Source organism: Tauraco erythrolophus, chromosome 28 (assembly GCF_009769465.1).
Source record: "Tauraco erythrolophus isolate bTauEry1 chromosome 28, bTauEry1.pri, whole genome shotgun sequence".
NCBI lineage: Eukaryota > Metazoa > Chordata > Aves > Musophagiformes > Musophagidae > Tauraco > Tauraco erythrolophus.
Genome location: NC_141492.1, coordinates 1,256 through 14,416, shown reverse-complemented (window position 1 = coordinate 14,416; position 13,161 = coordinate 1,256).

The following is a 13,161-nucleotide window of genomic DNA, read 5'->3' as shown; positions in this document are numbered from 1 at the left end:
TTTTAGGAATTCTGCCTTCATGCTTTTACTTCAGCATCATCTCTAAACAGAAAAATTCCTCTCATAATCTCTTTGAAAACATTAAACACAAACACTGACATAACATCTTTCTAGGCTATCTTTCCTATATGCATGAAGAAAGACAGATGAACAATAAGGAAACAGCTGCCTAAAAAAGCTCTGATAGTACCCTAGGGGTAAAAATAACATTGCTTATTACAAAAAAAAATAACCTGAACGCAGCCTGTAGTTTACCACTTTCAGGATTTTTTTTTTGCCTTATTTGTTTTGATTCAAAGCCTTGGCACTTGTTGGGTTGGAAGGCATATGCCATACTTGTGTCTGTGGCCATCTGTGCAACAACCTTACCAAGCAAAATATTCGAAGAATTTCTTGATTTTTGGAACTGACTTTTAAAACAAAGAAACTAGTTAACAAAACCAATTTTGGTAAAAGCTGAATTAATCTTGGAAGTTAATGAAATTACTGCAATTGGTCCTCTTTGAGCATATTTCCTATTTTTTCAAACGAAAGCTACCCTGGAATTAATTAAAGTATATTGGAAAAAAGAGTGGGGAACGTGCACTGGATTCTTGACATTGCTGTGTAATTATGGACAAACATGCTGAGGTGTACTCATCAGTAAACATGAATATACCACAAAAATTACCTCAAACAGAACAAACAGCCTTCAGTGAACTTTCAGAACTGGGAAAATGACAACATTTGATTTCTGTTTACTTAAGAAGAACCTGTCATGGAATGCTAGTCGAACTAAATATTAAACTTTCAAAACAGATATACTAAAGGTTAGTACACGCGTACAATAGAGACCCATAGAAAAACGAAAGCCTTTATTTGAAATTGGAGGGCAGTCAAGGACATTGAACAAGGACTTGTAACACATTTCAGCAATCTGTGGAAAACAGCCTACAGCTAGAAAGTCAGTGTACGAGGCCAGGACCACCACCGCGTCGCATCATGAGCGCATAGCGGGACCAAGGAGAGTAGCTCCATCTTACTCCTTTGATGGCAAGGATGCAACTGGTGGAGAGCAACGCCTTGCACACCTCAGCCCTTTATGGTAGCTTTGCTCCAGTCAGGGGTGGGTAACGGCTCCTGGAACTGATCTCCCTGATACAAGAAAACAAGAATCTGCATTGTGTATGCCGGGGCTTTATACCCTGCTGGGCAAAGATGCAGTGCCCCAGCTCTTGGCAGAGTTTCCTATACTTCTCTTTATCAGACGCACTCCAGACCTAGAGATTCTGTTAGCTGGAGCTTTTACAACACAACCTGCAGTGCGTTGCACTGCAATGAAAACGGTGGCATAAAATTCTAAACCTGTGACATTTCATTGAAGGTTCAATTGCTCTATTAACCAGAATGAGGATCATTAATTTTACTAGTAGGAAATAATTATCTGATTTTGGCTTTCTAAAGAGTAATCTATTTTTAAGTAAGTTCTTGTATCAGATGAAGACTCTTGGCTTCCCCCTTTCCCTTTAGGTGAAAGCATGGGTTTTCTCCTACAGGGAAGAAATCTGGAACAGAGGTTAAAAATACAAGCAGGAGATAAAACACAGAGCACAACAGACACTCCTGACCCTAGAAATCTTATTACACTTTTGTTCTTGTCAACAGACTCTAAATTCACAGCTAGAATCAGTTCAAAACTCTACTCTCCTCTTTAAATTGGATTTTAGTATGTACTTGTTATGTCATAGCAATGTTTGGATGCATCCAAAGAGTCCAAATTTTAGAAAATGTGATTTTCCAGATAGTGCTGGGAGATACGGACTCAATTTTCAGCATTTCAGAGAACAAGTACACGTTAGTTACAGTCCACAGTACAGAAAATCAAGATGGACTATTTGTTTTGACTTGTGGACGTTAGCCTTTTGAGATTCTATAATCTCATTTCTTGTAAGTTTGCTTTCACCTGAACAAAGCCAAAGACCGGAGCACAGGTGACCACAGCAAGGTAAGAAACAGATGTGTTTCCTTTAAGATTATATCAATGGGTGGAGAGATCCACTACAATCCTTAAAATGAAACTGCTGCTCTTTCCAGTGTGAAAAGATTCCCCTGCTGAGACAGGTTCCTTGTAACTTAGAGACAATGTAAACCAACACCATCATCAAAGACCAAACCCTGGCCTCCACCCGTTCCTGACCCGCACTCCCAGCTCACTGCCACTGCCTCCCTGTACTCAATACAAGGATTTGTAAGGCTTCACAGAGAACCAAGCTGAAGAAAAAGATTTGGGTTAAAACTTTTTTTTCTTTTTAGTCGGGGTTGATTTTACCCCACACCAGCTCCTCCATGTAATTCACTACCCGGCTTCAACATCATCTGTGCAGGCTCAATGCAAGCTATGAGAGAAAAGCACAAGTGGCTTAGGGCAGGCAAAGGTTTACTACTTCTTTCTACAGGAACGCAGCTCAAGCTGATCAAACCGTACTGTTGCAGAAAATGACTCCATGGAGCTTCAAATATCCAACTGCTACACCATACCTGGAAATACCTGGATTCATGACATCAAGTCCTTACTGGCCTCTGCAAAAGGAACCTGAAAAATAAAGCCCAAACCACAAAATTAAGCCTAAATATATGCAGCCCCAAGCAATTTCTGAGTGCACATACGCAACTAACTTTCAGGGACCCTCAGCATCACATCACAAAATACTCCATGTCTGTTCTTCTCCCGTATTTCTCTTACGGGTGAGTAACAAGCTTATAAAACTTTCTCCTACTCATCTTAGACCTGAAAAAGTAGCGCGCAATAACATTCTAGCTGCATTTTACTCTCTTCCAGAGAAACTGACTATCAATTAAGATCTGAAGAGTCCCTAAGAGATCTTTCATTTAAAACAACTTCCTAAGTCTTGACAAATCATCATAAACTGGGTAAGTGGCAATCCAGCTGCTACGCAGCGGTCACGAACCAGACGCTTTTATACGAGGTCTGTGTGCAGTGCTCTCCAGAAAGAGAAATCTCATGGTTGTAAACTACCTTTGAAGAAAACGAGGCAAAGCTCACAAGTATGCCTAGATGGCTATAGCCTTACCACCTGCAGCTGTATTGACAAAACATTCATTTACCACAATCACTGTTCACAAGTAGAAATAACTTGTTTGCAGTTCGATTTTTGTGTATCAAGTCCATATACGCTGCTTCCTACAATCAGAGAATGCTAAAATGCATGATCTACAGAGGCTTTCAGTTCCTTCCCTGGCCTGTGAAGTATGATTCTCTGCCATAAACATTTCAGAAATGAAAAATTTGTCTAAATCTATGAACCTAAAAGCAATCTTCCCCCAAAACATCTGTAGGGAAGAGTTTAGAATATTATAGAAGTCGGTGTTATAATACAGGATAAAAATTTAGAAAACCAGTATTAATTTTCTTGATTACACTTCAAAGGGCAGAAAGCAATCAAGACTTTCCTCATACCTTTTTCCTTCTTGAGCCCTCTTGGGCTCATGAATATAATCAAAGATCCTCATCAGCTGCTTTCAGAAAAATTCTCAGTTGTAGGAATGACTGATACAGTTGGTTTTGTGTTTACTGGACACTGTTACGTCCATAAAAAAATTGCTGTTGTTGTGATATTGACTCTTCAGAGCTTGTGTTCTCCTTCAGACCAGACACCATTTAAGTTCTGGACTCAAAAGGACATCGCAAAACTGAAAGTAGCCTTCAAAACACCAATAAAAATGCCTTCCATCAAGTTAGTGATCTCACAAAGAGAAGAAAAGGAACTCCCTCAAGTGGAGAAGTTTTAAAAAGAAGCCTTCTTTAGCTCTATTTCTGTCAAAAAAGTGCATACTAGAAAAATGAACTTTAAGTCTATGATGATGACTGCACAAGTACACAACCTCAGGGCTTCAGAGTTTAGATGGGTCAGTGTCCCTAAGTAGACTTGGGAAAGAAGAGCAGATAGTTTAGACATCCCCAAGCACCACCATTCTTCTCTCTTGGTAGATGAAGGTCTTCTCAACACTGACTAAGAACACAGGATAAAGGCACCAACTCAGAAGAGACATTTTTATTTTGAGGAGAACTGAAATGCAGCATCAGCTCCACAAGCATAGCCTGTAGAATTGGCAGCAGGAATCTAGTCTTTCCCACACGTGAACAGAAAAGCCAAGTCTCTCTGAATTACCTGTGTGACAGATTGCAAAAATAAATCCAATTTCTGTGGATTTAGATGGACTATAATGGTAGGATAATGTATTACTCATTTGTCATTGCAGGTATTTGTTCTCTTTCTGGCCTAGAAGCAGCTATCAAGCTGAGAAATCTCTACTCTCTGCTTTATCTCCTTAATGTAATTCTGACATGAGATAGGAATTAGATTAAGAAAATTAATATTTTATACAAATTTCACCAGTTTGCAACAGCTAATAACCCAGAACAGGTATTCCTCACTCAGCAGCACTGATTCTAGGTAAAAAGCACTTTTGGCTTAATACCAGATGCCCTTTTCAATTTTGCCAGCTTCTTTGCTGCTCCGAACACAAGCATCTCACAAAGTCCGTTATCTTCCAACATACAACCCTAGGTTAACAACATAAAAGCTTTTTCCTTTTTTTTAAAAAAAACAGAAATGGGGAAGAAGATCTCCATTTTTAAGTCTCTGCAAGTGTCCTGATAAACCTGACCTTGTAGATACAGCAATCACCAGCACAGTCTCGCATCTCACAACCAGTTGTCCCCGTTAGCCAAAGGAGAGATTGGCTCCTCTGGAGAACAAAGCACCACATCTGCCCTCTCAAACACATCTTCCACGTTACTTTTGCAAAATTTTTCTCATAAAACTTGACATTACACTTGCAAAACAAGGAATTACCTTTAGACGCTGATAAATGATATAGATAAATAGCAAGTATCTTCAAATCTGGCTAGCTAAAATTCAGATATCTGACTTCACATCAAGCACCATTATCTATCCTGGAAACACCTCATGCTCTGACATCTGACTTTAGTCAACTGCCAGTGCTTCCTCAAACCTACCATCTGATCTGGCTTTACATTATTTCAGAACTGGAATTCACCTCAAGCATTTGGTTTGGGCTTTTTGGCAACTTTAACCTAAGACGAATTTTTTTTTTCATTCTTATACTACTTGAATTTTTTCCCTTACACAAATATTTTTAAAAAGAATCATCATCACAAACATATTCTTTCAGCCTCGTGACGAGCTTTGCCATCCTCTTCTCTGGGCAGTGTTTTCATTGCCAGCAAAAAGCCCCCTTCCCTCAGTTTCATCGTTCCTCACGCAAAGGGTTAAGAGCGAAGCGCTGACGCCTCAACTAAGAGCTGCCCACGGGAGGACAGAGCGGCTTCCAAACAGCACCGCTCCGGCCGCCGGCTCCGACCTTCCCGCCGCGCGGGCGGCTCGGCGCGACCCTCCCCTCCCGCCCGATCTCACGCGCTCCGGCGGCGCGAACACCCCGAGCGCGGCGCGAAGGGCTTTTCCCCTCCGCGGGTGGCGGCAGCCAGCGGGAGCGCGCCCGGCCCCTTCCCCTCGGCGGCGGCAGCCGGGTCCCCGCGGGACCGGCACGGGGGGCGAGCCCCGACACCCGCCTTGGCACCGGCGCTTCTGCAGAGCGGGCGGGAGCCCGCGCCCCCCGGCAGCGCCCCCGGCCCAGGCGCCGCAAGCCGCCGGTCCCGCCGCCCCCTCCCTCCTCGGGCACTGCCGCCCCCCGCCACCTCCCGCTGCCCCGTGATCCTTTCGGGCAGCCCCCGCCCCACCGGCGCCCCTGAACTCGCCCCCGACCCTCCCGGCACCGCCAGCCCCGCGGGCTCCCCCCGGTACTTCACCCGCCGCCGGCTGCCCGCTGCCCTCCAGCCTTCCCCGCCGGGGCGGCGCCAACCGGCTCCGCGCAGAGACCCGCCCCGCGCCCGGCCCTGCGCGCCCCGGGCGGAGCGAGCGGGCGGCGGCCGCGGGGCGGGGCCGGCCCCGGCGCTGCTCTGCGCGCCGCTGGCGCCCGGGGGGCCGCGCCGCTCCGCCCTCGGCCCTGCCCGCCGCCTTCCCGGCCGGGAGGCGCTGGCGCGGGGGCCCCGGGGGCCCCCGGAGAAGGTGTCGTCGCGCGGGAGGGCTTCGATGGGCGCTCAGAGCCCATGGGCCACACGCAGGGCAGCCAGCGCCGGTGGGGACGGGCACCGAGGGGGTCTGGGGTCATGGGCAGGTGCTGGTGCCCCTGTCTGAGCCTTGCCGGGCGCGATGGAGCACACAGGAAGGCCCGAGTGTTCCGACCTGGAAGGAAAACTTCCCCTGTTCGCCTTCCCCGGAGGGTGCGGCTGTCCCGGGGAGGAGAAGGGCCGAACGCACAGCCGTGCTCCGACACGTCTGAGGGGACAGGTGCCACGGCAGCCCTAGTACAGATGGAGTCCTGGCAGAACGACGTCACTGAAGACACGGTTCTCTGTCATATATCACTGCCATGTATGCAGTAATGCTGCCATTTGCACAGTGCCATTTATAGCTGCCCAAGTGAGAATGAAGTGCCAATGAACCAGCCTAATGGTTATTTTATATGCACCTTCCTGAATACAAATAAAAAGATGAAGGTGTACTGGAAATCTTCATCATGAGACCCTTGGTCCTGTTGCAGTCTGATGAAAGAGACAGCCTTCAGCCATCCTGCCACTGCCCTGCTGAACCAGCTTCTGGTCCTTCTCTTGTTGCTCCTGCTTCCCCTCTTTTCTTTTTCCTGTAACCTCTTCTTTGACCTCTGTTCCTCTCCTAAAGCTCTTTACAACAAACCTGCTAATTTCATGCCTGAGCACCTGCTCCGTCGCCTGTGTTAAAATACAATTTTAAATACATGTATGCGTGTTAAATACATGCATGCATGTATATTGCATGCATATAAAATTATATTCTAAAAACCCAAACATCATGCATCAAGCAGAACGTATAGCAGCCTATATTGAATGGATGATGCTGGAACCCATTTCTGCAGTTCCACACTACATCCTTTGTCAACAATGAATGTGTTTAGTTTAACCCAGTGCTTTCTTCATAAGTGAAGAAAAAAAGGCAAAAAATATGGTCCTTCAGCAAATCGCAGCTGCTCTTTACATGGAAAAACAATGGTTAAAATACTACATATTATTTCAGTCAAAACAAGGAGAAAGAGCTAATACTGTGGACCACACTTTTGGAATCATTGCAGTGCAGCTGTGTAGATTTTAAGGCCAAAAAAAAGGACCTTAAAATGATCTATTCTGTCCTCCTGTGTTATGTAGGCCAAAAAAAATTCCACCCCATCATTCTTGCTTTCAAGTCTTGAGAGCACAGATCATGTGTACTATTATTGTTTGCCAGTGTGCTATAATGCATTCTTGGAGCACTTAAGACTTCTCTCATCGTACTAAAATGCTGTCCATCAGCTCTTTATTTCCAGACTTTTCTAAAGCTGTAGTCAGCTAGGAACACAGTTATAAATACCTGTGCAGACAGAAACGTTAACAATTTTAAAACAAATACAGTGACGCGTTACAGTTTTCTCACTTACACATACTCTGTTCCGATCAAGCAATACACAGTCAAGCTTGTAGCAGACTGAGGTCTTGAAAACAGTTTCTGCTCCAGTAGCCAGGCTACCACACACAGATTAGTATCTGGGCAAAGATATCAGTGAATGTATTTGCATGAGGTAGTAGGGCCCTGCAGTTACAATCATGTCAGGAATCTCTGACTGTAACATAGCCCCTTGGGGGAACCCCCGTTCTGCTGTGTGCAGGTAGTGGTCCTGTAATTCATTGTGTGGCATCACTGAAATCAACTCAAAACACTGCTTGACTTGCAGAGTCTGTATTTATAAAGCCAGCTTTTCTGGGTCTGATCACTGATGTCAATGAAAAACTCCCACTGACTTCCAAAGGGTGTTGGCTGGGCCTTCCATGACCAGTAATCTGCTTGTTTCGGTGTATGCGGAAGGTGAAGGAAAACCATTTTAAGACTACTGGGGCAAAGGAAAGGGCTGTATTCAGGGTGTTGACTTTTTTTTTTCCTTGGGTTAGCTGTGACTCAGTTACAGAAGTATAATGAGTCCTGCCACTCAGGAGGAGCACTCTGCATAATCATCAGAGCATCACCAGCACACAGACCTGCAGCATCGTCAAAGCACAGCACAAACCTGCAGGGCTCCACACAGCAGCGCAACTCAGAACACAAAGCTTTGGTGAGGAGCCTTGAATGGTGCACAGGGATATGACCTGTCTATGCCTCGTCAGTTGTATAAATCATGATGAATTTTGAACTATGACTGAGTGCTGAACACTGCCCCTCACTCCCACTGTGGAGCATGCTCCCTTGAAGCCATAAAAGTTACCAGTCTTCTGGGGCTATGTTCCTTGAGACATCCAAAGGGGTCTGAAACACAAAGATAGACACACAGTCTCTAAATATCAGGCTTCTTCAAGTTGTTTTCAAATAATTAGGACCTGAGGAACCTAAAAATCACTTACTATTTTAGAACATAGGCTGCTGAACCCCTGACAGGTTAGTGTTTATATTACGATATATTAATGAGTAAGAAAACTAGATTTTTAAAAAATTTAATCACTTATCCACCACTGTGAGCAGGACAATATTGTGTTTAGATGTCAAAAAACTCTTCCGGTTATAGTCTATGGAAGAGTCACCCTTTGAAATCGTGTTCAACATGTTCAAATAAAGCTCTGACCGGGCCCGACGGTCAGTTCGGCTGTGATCTATCTGGTGTGATGCTGGGTTATGACGCGCTCTACTGGAAAACCTGACTTGTGGCCTTTGCCAATGTGGACAGCACCCTCGTGTGGGAAAAGAAAGTCCCTGCTCACCCAGCCCGACTCAAACGCTAAACATGAACGAACGCCGATGAGCGGAGAGCTGGGTGTGCGCCAGGGTCGGTGATGGCGAGGTGAGCGTTCCTGCGTGGTGTGGTTCAGGTGTCGGACAGAGCTTCTGAGGACTGCAGCCTTACTAGTCCATCTTTCCATCACCGAATCCCACATCAGTTGTAGTGTGGAAAACAGTTGGATTCTTACGTTTAAATTCAAGTCGCTCTGAGTCATAACTCTCACTACACTTCATCTTACCATCTTCTTCATGCATTTCTGTATCCTAAGGATTCCAAAGCTGTTATAATTCAAGACCAGAACACAGCATGTCCATGGCATTAGTTCATCTACTCCTGAAATATACCCAGTTTACGAAAAAATGGGGAGACTGTCTTCAGCAGATATTACAATTCCTCAGATTAAGACAGGATGCTGTGAGACAGTTTCTAACTGAAATCATAGAATCATAGAATGGTGTGGTTTGGAAGGGATCTCCAGGACCATCTAGTTCCAAACCCCCTACCATGGGCAGGGACACCTTCCACTAGATCAGGTTGCTCAAAGCCTCATCGACCCAGCCTTGAACACTTCCAGGGATAGGATATTCACAACGCAACTTCTCTGGGCAATCTGTTCCAGTGCTTCACCACCCTCAGAGGGAAGAATTTCTTCCTTAGATCTCATCAAAATCTCCCCTCTTTCAGTTTAACTCCATTGCCTCTTATCCTATCACTACGTGTCCTTGCAAAAGGTCACTCTCTACCTTTCTTGTAGGCCCCTTTGAGTACTGGAAGGCTGCTAGAAGGTCTCCCTGGAGACTTCTTTTCTCCAGGCTGAACAACCCCAACTCCCTGCATAGATAGTTCAGGGAAGAGCATGAAATTATTTACACCTGAAATCTGACAAGATTCTTTGAACCATTCCCAGTCATCCTGTTCCTGAATCCTAGCAAGAAGAGATCAGCACTTTCCTCTCCATGTCCCCTCCTCAGGAGGCTACAAAGAGCAAAAAGGTCACTCCTCAACCTCCTCTCCAAACTAGACAAAACCAGGGTCCTCAGAGGACATGCCTTCCAGTCCTGTCATCAGCTTTGTTGCCTTCCTCTGGATGTGTTCAAGCCTTAACATCCTTTTCAAATTGTGGATCCCAATTTACAGGATTGTATTCCTATACCGTGTTCCCCCTGAGTACGGGAACACAATTAGTAAAGCTAATTGTTTCAGGATGTGCTATGTCAGCATTCGTTTGCCTTGTGTGGCCCTATGCAGAGTGGAAAGTATGGTCTTAAAATGCACTGGCTACCAGTTCACTCTCAAGCGTAACTCAAAGCATAGGTTTTAGCTCATAAATCCCATGTCATTTGAAGTCCTTCCTACTTAAAGACTGGGGGCACTCATGGCAAGGGAACTCACCTCTAGCCTCACTCTGCTTGCGGATCTGTCAGATCCATGTTTGGACACATGAAAGAGCCTGTCTCATCACAGTCAGCATCAAAATGTTGAGATTCTTTAACTCAATAGTCATTTAGTACAGGATGATCTGAAGTTCAGGCTTCAGATTTTGAGCCCAACCAAGAAGACTAGATAACTTGTCTCCCGCCAGTGGGCTGACGGCAGCATTTGCACAGACCCTGGCTTCTCAAGCTCTTCTTCCCCAGCAATCTCCTCCTGGCCACTGTGCTATAGGTCACTATATGGTCTCAGGGAACCAAGCCTGGGAGGAATACAGAGAAATTGTCTAAGTAGCCAGGGGTCAGGTTAGGAAAGCTAAATCCCCGACAGTATTAAATCTGGTCGGGGACATCAAGGGCAACAAGAAAAGCTTCTATAGGTATGTCAGTGATAAAAGACAGCTGCAGTACTCAACAACTCCTTTGCCTCAGTCATCACTGGCAAGTGACCTAACCACATCACCCAAGTCACCGAAGGCAAAGGCAAGGATTGGGAGAATGAAGAACCAGCCACTGTAGGAGAAGATCAGGTCTGAGACCATCTAAGGAACCTGAAGGTACACAAGACCATGGGACCTGAGGAGGTGCAACCACGGGTCCTGAGGGAACTGGCGGATGAAGTTGCTAAGCTACTGTCCATCATATTTGAGAAGTCATGGCAGTTTGGTGACGGTTCCACCAACTGGAGAAAGGGAAACATAGCCCCCATTTTTAAAAAGCGAAAAAAGGAAGATCCAGGGAACTAGAGTCTCACCTCTGTGCCTGGCAAGATCATATAATCGTAGAATCATAGAATGGTTCCTTTGGAAGGAACCTTAAAGATCATCTAGTTCCAACACCCCTGCCATGGGCAGAGAAATCAGCTCCCTTTTTCAAAGTGGTGTTCTCACTGCTGAGTCCAGGTTGTGATTGTATCTGTTAAATAACAATCCTTCCAATTCATTTTCTCACAGCTGAATTCAGTTACTAATTTTCTGTTGTGGCCCTACACGGACCATCATCTGAAATCCCTAACACAAGAGGAATCGTTCATCTTGTACCAAAATCCATCATTGACCTGTAAAGAAAGGCAGTGACATCCTTAGATGAACTGCAGGGTTTCTGAACAAAAACACTGACAGATATCTACTGAAGCAGAATACATCAACATGAATCAAAGTTAACACCTCCAGTGACTGTTTCCCCAAAATCGGGCTTACGAGAAACATTCAGATGGAAGATTCTCTTCACCATCACTGTTTTTCACACTGCTGGAAACCAAGTTGATGTTTACCTTCACGAAGCAGTAATAGTGCCTTGCCTGACGCCTGAAACCTGAAACCTTCATGTACCAAGATAGCATACAAGGAATTCAGCAGTGGTTCTCCAGCTGCTTGAGATGTGTGCGCCAAGGTCCAAATATTCAGGATATTGCACAACCTAAAGAGAGATCAAGAAGGCTCAAAAATTATCCTGGCATACTTTAGGGAACAGCCTGAGAAAACCCCTTTGGCAAACAGAGGCTACAGGCATAGAAATAGATCTTTTTGTTTCACCAGAAACTGGTTTTGCAATTTCAATACCGAAGTGGCAGAAAACTGTTCTCAGCACAATCAACTCGTTATGAGCACAATACGTGCTTACCTTCCCACCAGAACTTTCTTCCTACCACAGGAGAAAGAGAAGGCACAGTGATTGCAATGATTATTCTTAGACATCTGCACTCAACAGTTATTGTCTGCAGACACTAATAACTTCCAGAAGAGTATTCTGCTTTGTGAAATGTCTCCTTCCAAGCAGACAAAGGGGCATTGCAGTTGTATACATGGCTTACGTTCCTGCCAGGGTAATCTGGCATTTCTTTTCAAGCACACTGTCAATGTGTTCGAGGAATGATGCATTGTAAACCTTTTGGATGGAGAAAACACCTTTTTACACCTGGAAAACAAGCACAGACCTCCCAAAAAAACCCAAAACCTCACAGCTGTTTTCGTGGCTCACAGATGGCTGCACTACTTGAGCGATGTTTACTCACATCATATGATTTCTCTTTTCATGAAAAGCACGTGTCAGGCTTGCAAGCACAGAGAAGACAGCAGGATGTAAGAGGATAGCTCTACAGCACAACAAATCCAAGACCGAGAATGGCAGCTCTGGACAGCCAGGCAAGAGTCCGACCATGGGTGGCTGCCTGCACCAAATGAAAGGAAGGCTTGCCAACACTTCTGAATGCAGCAGGGAGACAAATCTCTCGCTGAAGGAATGCTCCAGAATGTAGCACAGGGTAGGACCCTTCCTTATGCTACAGAAACCAATCCAAACTCAAGCCCTGGAAACCCTTTTTCAGCTTTCTGCTGCAATAGAAAGACTGGAAGAACTGGAAGAAGGCAGCTCAGTGCTCAGCACCAAAAGCTGCATGGGATTTCCAAAATGGTTCATTGGTCAACATCAAAAAATCTCAAAGCAGCCAACAGTCTGTCTCCAGGACACAGACATTGGATAGCAGTCCACAGTCTGTCTTCGTGGACTGACTCTTTTCTCAGAGAAAGACAGATCACTACTGACATGCATCACTGTACATCACCAGGACAACTACTGGTGATAGCTAGGAAGTGGAAAGAATGAAGCATTAGCATTGTTCCATCAGGAGCACTAGCACCTTGTGGAAGCTGCTGTTGCCTCCCAACACAAATGACTGTCCAGAGCACCTCCTGGTTTCAGCTTGCCACTGCATATGGAATGTGGCTTCTGATTTCTGGCCACAGGAGTATTTCAGTTGGCAACTTCATAGCCAGGAAAGTTAACCACCCCCAGGGTAGACAATAGCAGGAATAGAACTCTCATGTGAACTAATGTGCATTTCTCAAAGCCTTACAAATATTTTTATCAGAAG